The following is a 14,864-nucleotide window of genomic DNA, read 5'->3' as shown; positions in this document are numbered from 1 at the left end:
AACCTGTTTCAATCTGATACCAAGGTCTTTCAACTTCTTTCCCACTAAACGGAAAACTGAAACCAATCTTGTTAACTGGCACATTGCCATAGTTTATGTTGGTGAGACTATCCAGGGATCTCCCAAAGAGAAGGTATCCTTACTTCATCAGTGATCCCTTCTATCCAATAAAAGATTTCAATCCCTTAGAATGTAGCAGTCTTGGGACTTAGCCCCATACTGCTTTGAAATGGGTCATCATCATATTACATGTGCAGCCAGCCCTTCAGAGTCTAAAATCTACTTTACTAAAATATGAAAAATTTCAGGGCTATAAATTATACCCAGCTTGATAAATTATAGGTGTTTGGCTCAGCCATTGAATGTAGTTTGCCATTACTGAATACATAAACTTGACTTCTTTAGTTTTATCCCTTTCAACTTGCTTATTCCTTGGTGACATTTTGTTCTTTCTTACCTGAGTAGTAATTCGGGTGAGTTAAGAAATCCATAATTTTTATGGGATCACTGTGTGTTTGACTGTCGTATAAACAGTATGCTAAGGGGACAATTGACAGAAGCAAGGCAACATAATATGATAGGAAGAGTTTTGGGACTTGAATCTATTTTTCAGCAGAAACTGTTCTCCTTGGAGTAGCCTAACCCCTAAATAATCTGTTCTTTTAAATCTATACTTGGAAGATCTTTCACAAGTCTTTCTTCTGATGCTCCTCTACTCCATGGATTATTTGTACCCAACTTGTGCTAAGGATCTTCTGAGTTTGTAGTGGTCTGATCAGCTACAGTTGGGCACATGGTACCTTTACTCCAACATAGAGATGTCATTTTGGTCCTCTTCATAAATGAAGGACAACAACTAATCAACCAATCCCAGGTTCATGTTTGGTCAACTTTCTCGTCTTTACTCTCTCACCTTGATTTTTCTCTTTCTAATATGGAATGAACCCTGGTCTGGGATTCAGGTCATCTGGATTCTAATCCCAACTGTTATTTTTTAATTATGTGACTTTACTTAACCTTTCTGATCCTTGTGTTAGTTAAATGATTGAACCAGATGTGGGGTGAAGAAAGCCCTTGTTCTGTCTACCTCATAGGGTTGTGATAAAGTTCAAAACAGAAAATATAGATGGATAGTAGGCTTAAAACTGAAAGGAAACTGAGACCATCTTGTCCAACCTATTCATTTTACAATGTGGAAACCAAGGCTTAGGGTAGTGAAGTTTCTTGCCCAAGTTCAAAGATCCAGGATTTGAAATCAGGTCCTTCTTTTTCTACTATACTAAGCTGCTAAAAAGTGTTCTGCAACCTTAAAGCATTATATGAATGTAAGATTTTATTGTCCATAATATAAATGTAGCAGAAAGAGAATGTGATTTAAGTAGTATTTAGTATTTAGTCAATGCTTACTGCCAGGCACTACACTAAAGTATTGGACCCAAAAAGCAAAAGTGCAATTGCTCTGCCCTCAAGTAGCTTATGTTCTATTAAGGGAAATAACACATAGTCTATCTTATGTTTTATTCAAATTAAGTACGAGACAGTTTTAGGGAAAGCACCAAGAATTGGAGGATCAGGAAGGGCTTCATGTAGAAGAGGGATTGAGATTTATAAGGACCATGGTCTGGCACTGCCACAGCAACTGCAGGCAGGACTCAAAATTCAATAAATCTAGGAGTTTTAAGGGGTAAATTCATTAAATATTTGAGCAAATATAGCAGATGAATGATGTTATAAATGACTGTTGGCAGAAAAAAATGTTCCTCACCCCTGAACAACATCTTAAAGAAAGCTAGAGAACTATCAGTGCAATGACACAGGGATTGAAAATGGGACACCACACAAGAGGAATAGCAGGAAAGTCACTTTCACTGGTCTCTGGAATGTGTGAAGAAAGCACTATATAATAAGGCTGGAAAGGTATGTTGGGGCCAGGTTGAGAAGGTTTTTATAAATGCCAAACAGAGCAGTTTTTATTTGATCCTGGAGCTAATGGGGAGCCCCTGGAGTCTTTTGATTAAAGAAGGAGTATTTTACTACACTTATCCATAATTCTTGTTCAGAGTTTAAATGGGCTGGTGTTTTTTTTTTTTTTCTTAACACCCTGAATCATTTGAAAGTCAGGTGCTGCCTTTATTTTAGTGGGGGCATTCTCATGAAGGGGCCACTATTTCCAGATTGTTTGCCTTGTCTGGGCCTTTTATATTTAATAGAAAATTCCTGACTCTCTGCCCACTGGCATTGTAATGAGACTCTTCAGAAGAAAGAAGGCTGCTTGGCTCTTTGAAAGGAAAGGAGATGATTTTCAGTTCCTTTGTCTTAGTTATCAGACTACAAACGGCTCCTGTTCCGGAGGCACACAGCCCAGCATCAGGATGGAGCATCAGGAGCCTGATTAGATGGCGTCAGACTCACACCAAAAAGGAAAGCTCACTTTTTATGTGGGTTGGTCTTGACACTGGTAGCAGATTTTAAGGGTTCTGGGAATTCTGCCAAAGTGAGCCAACCTCAGTGAGGAGATAAGGAAACCAGGACTGAACCTCAGATGTTCAAAGGACTCTCAGGAAGACAGAGAAAGGCTCCAATCAATTATAAGCCATTGATAAAGAGTAATCAGATAACAGTGATCATAGTTTACATAACAGGACAACTAGGTGGTATGATGGATAGAGTGCTGAACCTGAAATTAGGAAGACCTGGGTTCAAATATGGCTTCTGACCCTTTCTAGCTATGTGACTCTGGGCAAGTCACTTAACCCTGTTTCTCTCAGTTTCATCTGTCAAACCACTCTAGTATCTTTGTCCAAAAAAACCCCAGGGGCAGCTAGGTGGCACAGTGGATAGAGCACTGGCGCTGGGGCAGGAGGTCCTAAGTTCAAATCTGACCTCAGACACTTAATAATTACCTCTGTGACCCTGGGCAAGTCACCTAACCTCATTGCCTTGCATTAAAAAAAAAAAAAGAAAACCCCAAATGGGTTCATAAAGAGTCAGAAACTATTGAAATGACTGGACAACAACAACAAAAATGTTTTTATAAATTTTTGGGGGGGTATGGATAATTCTATAAGTCCCCACTCTGAGCTGTTGGAGTGAACCCTACCTGTAGCACATACCATGGAGCATCAATGGGACTGGACTTGTGCCTTGGTCACTTCTAGTGGGTTCTTTGCTCAAGTACATGAATATCCAGCAGGTCTTAGTTAGTCCCCACAATCGCAGTTACTAGCAGCTGTGTTCAAGATGATCTGCAACTGAGCAGGAAGTTGTCCATTTACCAGGCTTTAAAAGAGAAACAACATGATTTCATTTTCTCTTTGCCCTCTTTTGAATGTGTAGCATAGGACTGCTTTTTTCTTAAACTTCAGCTGAGGTGGATAGGAGGTAGATTTTCTTTCTCCCTCTCTCTCTCTCTCTCTCTCTCTCTCTCTCTCTCTCTCTCTCTCTCTCTCTCTCACACACACACACACACACACACACACACACACACACACACACACACGTTTTTAGCTCCCTCTTCTGCTTTATATGCCTTCCCTTAACTGTAGGTGACCTAATAGCACTCTTGAGATGGATGTTTTCAGCCTCAGCAACTATATCTTGTGAGTTCAAAAAGTTCCTATTCATAAAGAGGTCCAGATGCTAGTACTAGGAGCTGCAGCTACATCCCTTCTTGGATGAGATGGTTACCATTACAGAAGGATGGTTCACTCATTCCTGGCTGGCCAGAAGACACAGACATTGAATGAGCTGCAAGGACAATGCAAATCCGAGATCAAGATGAAATCTGTTCAGCAGGCCCAAAGTTCTTCTGGGTATCTTAACCTTCCAGGAATATTATCTGTTATCTGTTGATAGACTCCTGAAAGGTTTTCATTATGGATTATTGTTTCACATTTTAAATAGTTGCTAGTGCACATTAATGAGATCTTTTATGTTTTAAATATCTTTTATGTAATGGTGAAAACAAAATTCTACTTTAGGGTGAGGGGTTGAGACAAAGAATACAAGAAAAAATCTTTAGGGGTCATTCCAAGGGATGAGCCTTGTCCACAGGAGCCATAACTACGTTCCTTTGGTGGGAAGAAGTAGTTTCTTTTACCTTGAGCCATGGGTCTTACACTTAAATTTTTATGATTTTTTTCAGATTTACAAAGTTTGTCAGCATTGTTTTGAGGAATGAGCACTAGAATTGGAGATAGAAGACAAAAAAATACTTCAAATCCTGGCTTTCTTACTACCTGTATGATTTTGGATAAGTCACTGAACCCATCTCAAAATCTAGTTCCTCTTTTGGAAAATGAGGGATTGGATTCAATGATCTCTAAAGTTCTGTCCAGCTGGAAATCCTATGATTCTAGGACTCCATTAAGATATTAGGTATAGGGGCAGCTAGGTGGTGTAGTGGATAAAGCACCGGTCTTGGAGTCAGGAGTACCTGGGTTCAAATCCTGTCTCAGACACTTAATAATTGCCTAGCTGTGTGGCCTTGGGCAAGCCACTTAACTCCATTTGCCTTGCAAAAACCTAAAAACAAATAAAGAAAAAGATACTAGGTATAATGGGATTGTCTCTTCACAACCCTGTGAGACAGAGAGTGCATATATGATTTACATTTTGTGGATGAGATGGAGCTCACAGTCACACAACTGGTAAGTTCAGTTACATTTATGTTTATCATGTTGATGGTTGACATCTGGGGCGCTTTTTGTATTTGAAGATTTGTCTTTTGTCAGTTCCTTATATTGCCCCTGGTTAATTTAGATCTTGCTTCAAGAGAATCTTCCTGTCCCCTCTTACTGCTCTCTAGATAGTTTTCTGACTTCAGTCATGGGGAAAGAACTGTGAAGCCATTTCCCTTCAAAGTCTATCAATAAATATGTAGTGAGTGCCAACTGTGTGCAAAGCAATGCTATTGCAGTAATGAAATGAACAACATCTCCCCTGTGCTGGTTCTTAGTACAAGATGAGTATTTTCTAGGACTATGGTTCATCTCAGTTGTCCATCTCATTCAAATGAGCTCAGAATGGGGCGGCTAGGTGACACAGTGAATAGAGCACCAGCCCTGGAGTCAGAAGGACCTGAGTTCAAATTTGACATCATACACAAAATACTTACCTAGCTATGTGGCCTCAGGTAAGTCACAACCCTATTGCTCTGCCAAAAAAAAAATGAGCTCAAAAACACCTAAGACTAGAATGAAAGGTCATTTAGTCCAAACACCTACTTCTAGGCAAGGTTATATCTATATATTTAAATAATCTCAGACTTCCAGATAAGTTTTAGTTTTCATATTTATTACTTGGACTATGAGTACTAATCTTGGGGTTTATAACATAGCTAGCTGTGGAAAGAAATCTAGAATGGGACACAGGAGACTGAATTTCTTGTTTTGGTTCTGTCATTGACTAACTGTGCAACTAAAATAAACTTTTCCTTTCTAGACCTGTTTCTTTATTTGTAAAGTGGGGGATAAAACCTTTCTCATAAGCTAGGTGGTGCAATGGGTTGAGTGTCAGGCTGGAGTCAGGAAGACATGAGTTCAAAACCAGCCTTACCCATTTTCCAGTTGTGTGATCCTGGGCAAGACACTTATCATTCATCTGCCTCAGTTTCCTCAACTGTAAAAAGATGTTGTTATAAGAATCAAATACAGATAAACTATGTATAGTAATTTGTAAACCTTAAAGAGTTCTGTACTACTGAGTATGATAATGGTATCACCTACCATCTACCACCCTTTTAATAAATTTTAGGTTTTTTTTTTTTCGTAAAGCAATGAAGTTAAATGACCAAGGTCACACAGCTAGACAATTGTTAAGTGTCTGAATCAGATTTGAACTCAGGACCTCCTGACTCCAGGGCCAGTGCTCTATGTGCCACCTAGCTGCCCCATTTTAATAAACTTTAAGTGGCTCCCTCTTACCTTCAGGATCAAATGTAAAATCCTGTTTAGCAGTCAAACGTCCCCTCCTACATTTCCAGTGTTCCTACACTGTCCTCACTGCCTTCCACCTTCCACCCATTGATACTGGACTCCTTACTGTTCCTTCCCCAGAATACTCCCCCCCCACCTTCTCTCTCTCTGGCTATACTCAGAGCCTAGAATTTCCTCTGTCCTTTTGACTTCTCTGGCCTCCTTCAAATCCCAGCTAAAATCTCACCTGTCACCAGATGCCTTTCTCAGTTTCCTTAATGATAGTATCTTCTCTCTGCAATTAACTCCAATTTATCCTATATATGCCTTGTTTCTACATAGAGATTTGCATATTGTCTCTTCTTAATGAGCTCCTTTAGAGAAGCAATTTTTTTTGCCTTTCCTTTGAATCTCTAGCTTGAAACACAATGCCAACACTTAATAAAAGCTTGCATTGGTTTGACTTAACTTCTGAAGAGAACGAAGGAGAACAAGTTACTCAATGATTGCAATAATGTAAAGAAAAGCAACAGAAAGACAACAGCACTCTGATCAATGCTGCCTTTTTTCCTCCTCTCCATACACATTTATATAGTAGAATATAGATGCACTATAAGAAATGATGAGTAGGATGATTTGAGAAAAATCTGGAAAGACTTACAAAAATGGATGCAATGTAATGTGAGCAGAACCAGAACACCGTACACAGCAATATTATATGAAGATCAATTGTGAGTAACTTAGCTGTTCTCAGAAGTCTCTTTATCTTTTCTTTCCAAGATAATTCCAAAGGACTCATAATTAAAAAAAATGCTATCCTCCTTCAGAGAAAGAACTGATGGAATCTGAATGCAGATTAAAGCATACTGTTTTTCACTTTCTTAATTTTTTGTGTTTTTAAATTTTTATTTTAATTGTTTTGATCCGTCTTCTTCCATAACATGACTAATATGGAAATGTTTTGTATGAGTGAACATGCATAACTCAGTTCAAACTTCTTACCATGGGGGGGAGAAGGAAAGAGAAAATTTGAAATTCAAAAATTTTTCTTTTCTTTTTTTGTTTTTAAATGAATATTTTATTTATTTATTTTTTCAACAACATACAACAATTTTTCAACTACATATAACAAATTTTTGCCAATCTTTTTTTGGCAAGGTTTTGAGTGTTACAGTTTTTTCCCTCCCTCCCTTCCCTCTCCTCTCCCCTGACAGAAAGCAATCTGATATAGACTCTACATTTATAACTATGCTAAACATAGATCTATATTGATCACATTGTGAGAAAAGAATCAGATCCAAATGGAATAAAGAAAACATCAGAGGACAAAATGATATACTATGTAAGACAACTTTTAAAAATTGAAGATAATAAGATTTGGTTTTCATTTACAATTCACAATTCTTTCTCTGGTTATGTATGGCATTTTTCATCACAAGTCTTTTAAAATTGTCTTTGATTATTGTACTGCTGAAATGAACAAGTTCATCATAGTTGATCATCACCCTATGTTGTTGTTAGTCTGTATAGTGTTCTTCTGATTCTGCTCATTTCATTCAACATTAATAATTAATACAAGTCTTTCCAGACTTTTCTGAAATTCTGTCCCTCATGATTTCTTATAGAACAATAGTGTTCCATCACATACAAATATTATAATTTCATTCCCCAATTGAGAGTTATCACCTCAATTTCCAATTCTTTGCCACTACAAAAAGAGCTGCTATAAATATTTTTGTGCATGTGGGATTTTTTTTTAGGTTTTTTTTTTGTAAGGCAATGGTGTTAAGTGGCTTGCCCAAGGCCACACAGCTAAATGTCTGAGGCTGAATTTGAACCCAGGTCCTCCTGACTCCAGGGCTGGTGCTCTGTCAACTATGCCACCTAGCCGCCCCACATGTGGGATTTTTACCTTTTTTCATGTTCCTTTTAGAATATAGATCCAGTAGTGGTATTGCTGAGTCAAAGGGTATACATATTTTTATTGCCTTTTGGGCATAATTTCAAATTGTTCTCCAGAAAGATTGAATCAGTTCACAACTCCATCAACAATGCTTTAGTGTCCCAGTTTTTCCACATCCCCTCCAACATTCATCATTTTCCCTTCTAGACATTTTGGACAATCTGAGAGCTGTGAGAGGGTATCTCAGAGATCTTTCAACTTGCATTTCTCTAATTAATAATGACAGAACAATTTTTCATATGACTCTAGATGGCTTTGAATTCATCTGAAAATTGCCTTTCCATACCCTTTGGCCATTTATTAATTGGGAAAGACTGTTTTTTTTATAAATTTGATTCAGTTCCCTATATATTTTAGAAATGAAATGAGTCCTTTGTCAGAAATACTAGTTATAAAAATTATTTTCCAATTTACTTCATTCTTTTTAATCTTGGTTGCAGTGGTTTTGTTTGTGCAATAATTATTTTAATTTAACATAATCAAAATTATCATTTGTTCTTTATAATGTTCTCTATCTCTTCTTTGGTCATAAAATGCTCCCATTTTCATAGTTCTGACAGGTAAACTATTCCTTGTTCTCCTAATTGTCTTACAATATTGCCTTTTATGTCTAAATCCTGCACCTATTTTAAGCTTATCTTGGTATAGGATGTGAGATATTGGTCTATGCCTAGTTTCTACCACAGTATCTTCCAGTTTTCCCAGCAGTTTTTATTGAAAGTGAGTTTTTAGAATTCAAGTTTAAAGATGAATGCTAAAAATTATCTTTACAAGTAATTGGGAAACAAGCACAAATATTATTTAAAAAAATAAAAGTACATGTTGTCCTACAAGGCCAATGTGTTCATTTGTTTTCCCTAATTCTACTTTTTTGTTACAAAGGAAGTCTTCATTTTGTGTGTGTGAGTCACTAGAAAATAACAATTTTTTTTGCAAGGCAATGGGTTTAAGTGACTTGCCCAAGGCTAGGTAGTTATTAAGTGTCTGAGGCTGGATTTGAACTCAGGTACTCCTGACTCCTGGGCCGGTGCTCTATCCACTGCGGCATCTAGCCACCCCAATAACAATGTTTTAAAAATAAAAAAAGGATATCTACAATACATTTATTTTAAATAAAAAGAGTGGGAAGAAAATTAGGACTATGCCCCTATTTGCTAGTGTAGGATGTGGCTTTCTCATTGTTGAACTTTAGCAATGTGAATGTGTCTAGTTTAAAATAGATTTTGCTCTTTGGTTTATTGTATAGCCTGATAATATTAATGAAAAAAGTTTCTAACACAGTTGATTGATTAATTCTGTTATTTATTTTTTTCTAAAGATGTATACCAGAGACAAAAAGAATATGACTATGGTTTTATTTACTTTGATGCTTTTGTGATGATTATTCTGTACTTAGTGTCTTTGAATGAGACTAGTTACATCTCTCCCATCAAGGTTCAAGGGATAAGAATATATATATATATATATATATATATATATATATATATATATATATATCTTCTCTAATACTATTAGCTCAATTCTTTATTCTCTTATTCTAGTATAGGACACCCCCTAAACCCCCATTAGCCACCAGTGATTAATGTATCAGTTATATTTAAATAGTTAAATGCAAGTAATTTTAAAAAAGAAATAGTGACTATAAAGATAGAGCAAGAAGAGAAGTATACACTGTACACCTCAACATCTGTGGGAGCACACTCTTCTCAATACCATTTCCTTCTTTAGGGAAAATGGACTTGAAATTAATGTAGTTTCTACATTACTGGGTCTCAAAGTTGCTGTTCAAGCCCAATGGGCTACAAACCCTAGTCTGAACTCTACTTTTGGATTTCTGGTGATTTGCTCTCCTGATCTTTTGAAACTCACAAACTTATAGTCTCTAACCTCCTTCATTTAAAATGGAAACTTACTTGCTAAGGCCACAGGTTGGTCTGAAGATAAGAAGAGTCCAAGGCCTTTTCTCTTAGACCTTTTCTCTTTTCAAAAATAGCATCAAGAAGGGAGGAGTCAGTCTAAAGAATAGGAAGGGGTGCTGCTCCATTAGCGCCTTTGAGTGTGCCCTGCTATTGATCACTCAGTCAAAGAGCCTCTATTTTACCAGATAGCAAACCAGAACAAATTACAGAATATCCTGCCATGCTACAAAACCCATATGAGGACTGCATCAACTGAATATTCTGTATAAGCTGATTAAGACTGAACTTACTGGCCTGTACCCACTTACACTTTAATGGATCCATGATCCCATTGGTATGGCTAGTCTCTGCTTTAGTGAAAAGAAATTCAATTTAACAAATTGTTATTAAACTCCTACTTTGTGCAAAGCACTGTGTTAGCAGTCCATTCCATGGGGTGGTTAATTGTTAAGAAGTTTTTTCCTGATATCAAGAATAAATTTGGGGTGGCTAGGTGGCATAGTGGATAGAGTACCAGCCCTGGAGTCAGGAGTACCTGAGTTCAAATCCAGCTCAGACACTTAATAATTACCTAGCTGTGTCGCCTTGGGCAAGCCACTTAACCCCATTTGCCTTGCAAAAACCTAAAAAAAAAAAAAGAATAAATTTGCTTATAGTTTCTAGTCATTGCTCCAGTAACTGCCTTTCTGGTGTCAAACAGAAGTGTCTTCCACTTGAAAGTCTTTAAAATATCGAAAACAACTCTCATGTCCTCCATGAGTCTTTTCTTCTTTAGAATAAATATCTCATTCTTTCCATTTATCCTTATGTAACACGGACTCAAAGCCCTTCATCTTCCTTTGGATGCTCCCCAGCATAGCAATATCCTTCCTCAAAGGATCCAATTCCCTTCTTATCAGGAAGAACACCAAGTTGTTGGATTTTTTTAAAGATTCAAATATACAGTTTTTTTCCCCCTTCCCTTTTTCCTCTGTGACATTCTTCCATTCTTCAACATCCCTTTATGGAATATTGCACCTCAGATCCTTTGCACCTCAGATTCTTCCCCCAATTGATGCCCAATTTCTGTTATTTTAAAGGAACATTTCATTGTCCCTGATAATTTGGAATATGCAAAGATGATTCTTAAATCTCTTCATCTTCTTCAAGAAAGAAGACTGGCATATTTGTAATATATAGAACAATCCCTTGTTTTAGTAGAAAAATAAACATGGCATGCTCAGTGCAAGCCATTACAAAATTCACCTTTCTCTTCATATTGAGAATCTCTGCCTGTTTAAAAAAAAACTACTTATATTTATAACCCCTAACCACCTCATTAAATCATTACTTAAAGTGATGACCACACTCAATTTCCTTTCCTTTGTCTTAGCAATGACTTGATGGCCCCCTGTACTTCATTCTCATTCAACATTCATCTCTTCATTGTTCACAAATTTATTTTATTTAGCAGTTTATTTCATTTACCTTTTCTTACTTTACCTTGACAAAAACTTCTTCTTTTTAAGTTCTCTTCTCTAAGGTTAGTCCTGTTTCTCTTTCATTTTTCTCTTATAGAAAGCAGAAGTAGTCTCTTAACTTGGAAATTATTCTTGATCAGTATTTCCTAAGTTTCTCCTCTTCAAATTCTAACTTTGGCTTTCTTTATAATTTCATACCCCTCCAAAAAACCTTCACAATCTTCTCTTTTTCTTATTAGACTCAAGATCTTCTCTCTTTGCCTATGCTTTTAACCATTACCTTTAGAGAATTTACATTCTATCTATAGGGATTCAACATGTTTACATGAAAGTAAATATGAAATTTCTACAAGTTAATGATTTGAGTGGAGGGAGATGGTGGTGGGCACATCAAGAAAAGCTTTATGCTCAGTTCTTTTTTTCAAGGTTTTCTTTTTCTTTTGGTGAGGCAAGGTGACTTGCCCAACATCACACAGCTAAGTATCAATTTTCTGAGGCCAGATTTGAGCTCAGGTCCTCCTGTCTCTAGGGCTCTATCCATGGTAACACTAATTGCCCCTATAGTCAGCTCTAATGTCAAAACTCTTAGTTCTGGTTTGATTTTGGGATAAAAAGAGGCACACACAAATCACTGAACATTTAGCATAAGGACATTTACTTTGCCTTAATGCAGCAAGGATAATCAACAAGAATTCAGTGGTACTTAGCTTCTGTGAATGGCTCTCCTTTATTTGATGTATCTGGTTAGCAGGGTTTCAGAAATCCGCCAAATCTCAGGTACCATTCTCCATGTGTCTGAGACTTCTTATGCCTATAGATGATCAGGAAGCTACATCAAAGAGAATGGGACTAATTACATTCCAGGGGCAACTTTATTTGGGCCTAACCAAAGTTGGCTTGGTAGGGGTTGATGACTCACATAGGGTCAATCAGATTCCAGGGTTAGCTTTGTCTTCTTTTAGGTAAAGCATCCCTGTGTTGTGGGTAGGAGGGTCAAAACTGTTTCAGAAAACACTGGTGATGAGTTATTCCATAAATCCTCTATTCTCTCTCTCTCTCTCTCTCTCTCTCTCTCTCTCTCTCTCTCTCTCCCTCTCCCTCTCCCTCTCCCTCTCCCTCTCCCTCTCCCTCTCCCTCTCCCTCTCCCTCTCTCTTTCTTTTTCTTTTTAGTCATTCTTGGTCTCTTTATTTCATCTCTCTCTTATCTAACTTTAATCACTAAATGGGTATTGCCTCAGTTAAACTGTGACCTGGGAGAGACCTTAGCTTTAAAAGGCCGCTCTCCCATTGCATCCAGGACCATCTCCAGCCATCCTGATCCTTAACTGACCACTGAATCCAGATGACTCTGAAAGAAAAAGTGAAGTTGGTAATTTTGTACAGCCCTTACCTGTATCTCCCCACTTAAATCCAATTCGCTTACATGTCATGGCATTACCTGCCTAAAGTCATAGTCTTCTTTGAGAACAAAAGACAAACAACATCACTACCACCACCAAATCCTCTATGAAATATTTATTCCATAAATGCTCTATAGAATATCTATTCAATAAGTTGGAGAAGTCCACTAAGAATTTTCAAATTCTGAGGCTACCAGGGAAGCCTTTGAGCTGCTCATCTATTATCCCTTGTTTTTATTGCATGACTGGTCCCACTTCCTTTTGCAATAGCTATCAATGATGTATTTTATGACTAGTTGCACAAATGCCTTTGGCTGGGAAAAATGATCTTTTGAATTCAAGAGTTCTGGACTAACCCTACTGGGCTAAAGTTGATAAAGTGTTCTCACCATGGCTGGCACCAATATGGTGAGCCCTTGGAGCAGAGGGCTATTATGCTATCTAAGGAGGGTGAACTGACCCCTGGAAGAATGGAATAGGTTAAAGCTCCTGTGCTGGGACTGGACTTAAAAGTGACTATTATTCTTTCAACCTGGGTAAGATTGGAAAATTCAGTCAAGAAAGAAAGAGAGGGAAGGAGGGAGGAAGGAAAGAAGGAAGGAAGAGAGAAAAAAGAAAGGAAGAAAGAAAGGGAGGGAGAGAAGGAAAAAAGGAAAGAAGAAAGAAAGGAAAAAAAGATTTTTTTATGTTCTCAAGCTAATATGAGTTTATTTATCATTTGAGCTTGGTTTTTAAGAATATGGGTCATAGGAATTGTGCTGATAGTTACTAGGAAAAATCTGGGAGACTATTAGCCTTCAGGCTACTCAGAGTAGGAATAATTTTTAGAGCTTAAATCCTACCATCCTAACCCCTCAACAATGGATGGAATTGGAGATCAATTAAATGGAGTAAATTTTAAGGATATTGAGCATAATTCCTTATTCCCCAAATTTTTCTCCCCTTTCACTTTTTAGGGTCTGAAATTCTACTATTATAAGTAATTACTTTTATCCATCCATCCTTCCTTCCTTCCTTCCTTCCTTCCTTCCTTCCTTCCTTCCTTCCTTCCTTCCTTCCTTCCTTCCTTCCCACTAGCAAAGTCTCTTGATGCAAAGTTGGAGTACAGAATTGGAGTGTGTTTGGGGGTGGGGATATTAGGAGTCGGGGAACAAATAGCTGAAAGGGAAGAAAAAAGAACCCAAGAAAAACCTAGCCAGTTATTAGTTGAAGTCAGACACACTTAGCCAGAGAAATTATTTAACAGCTGCCATTTTGTACCCTTGGTTTTCTCTAGTTGTTGGGACCCTGACTTGTCTCAGAACTACCCTTTTTCAGGAAAATTGGCTTAGAAAACAGGAAGACATATATTAGTGGGAGTGGTTGAATGTAATGCTGAATCTTTTGTTCTCCAGAATCCTGAGAATGTGGAAGCCTAAACCACCAAGGTGGGGCAATATCTAAGCATTCCATCTGGTTCTCCAAAATCAGGTCCTAGAGCATCAGAATAGCATGCCTGGCTTGGTGGGTTGTAAACCCACCAACTTGTTCCTTGGCTTTGTCATTGGTTCATGGGCCCTTCCTGCCTGCTCCAGGGTGCCTCTGGCCTCTGTGAAGGGAGTCTCAGGACCAAAGAAAATGGGCCCCCTCTATCCTTCAAGTGACTCCCATCTACTTCCTGCATCCTGCCCCTGACAATGGCAGGAAATCTCCCTCAATACAATCCTGACTGTTGTTGCTCTTTCATTCTGGTTTCCAACATGCCCCCTCTCCCTTTCCTCCTCCCCAGGGTCTGAGGCAGAACCACTGGAAACAACTCCCTGAATCCATTAGATCAGAAGAGGGGAATGGTACGGGAGAAGAGACTGCTGGCCTCTGAACATGAACTGATGGGTGTTGCCTTCCCTGGTTCACTCTCTGCTTCAATGGGCAACTCTTTGCTCTTTGGTCCTAACACACAGTGAAGTAGGAGTAGAGGACATGGGACCGATTATTTCCCAATGACTTGTTCATGGGTTATACAATTCCTCAGAGGTCTGTTAAAGGTATCTGTGATTTCCTATCCCTGCTCAAGGTGATTCTACTCCTTCTGCTGATTATAAGCTTTGTGAGGGTAGAGGCAGAGTCTTATTGATCTTTCTATTCCTACCCCCCTCCACACCCCCCCCCCATGCTGCCCCCACCAATACCTATTAAAGTGTTCTGTACTTAGCAGACAGTCAATAAAT

Source organism: Macrotis lagotis, chromosome 1, assembly GCF_037893015.1.
Source record: "Macrotis lagotis isolate mMagLag1 chromosome 1, bilby.v1.9.chrom.fasta, whole genome shotgun sequence".
In the NCBI taxonomy this organism is placed as follows: domain Eukaryota; kingdom Metazoa; phylum Chordata; class Mammalia; order Peramelemorphia; family Peramelidae; genus Macrotis; species Macrotis lagotis.
This window is presented reverse-complemented; position numbering follows the sequence as displayed.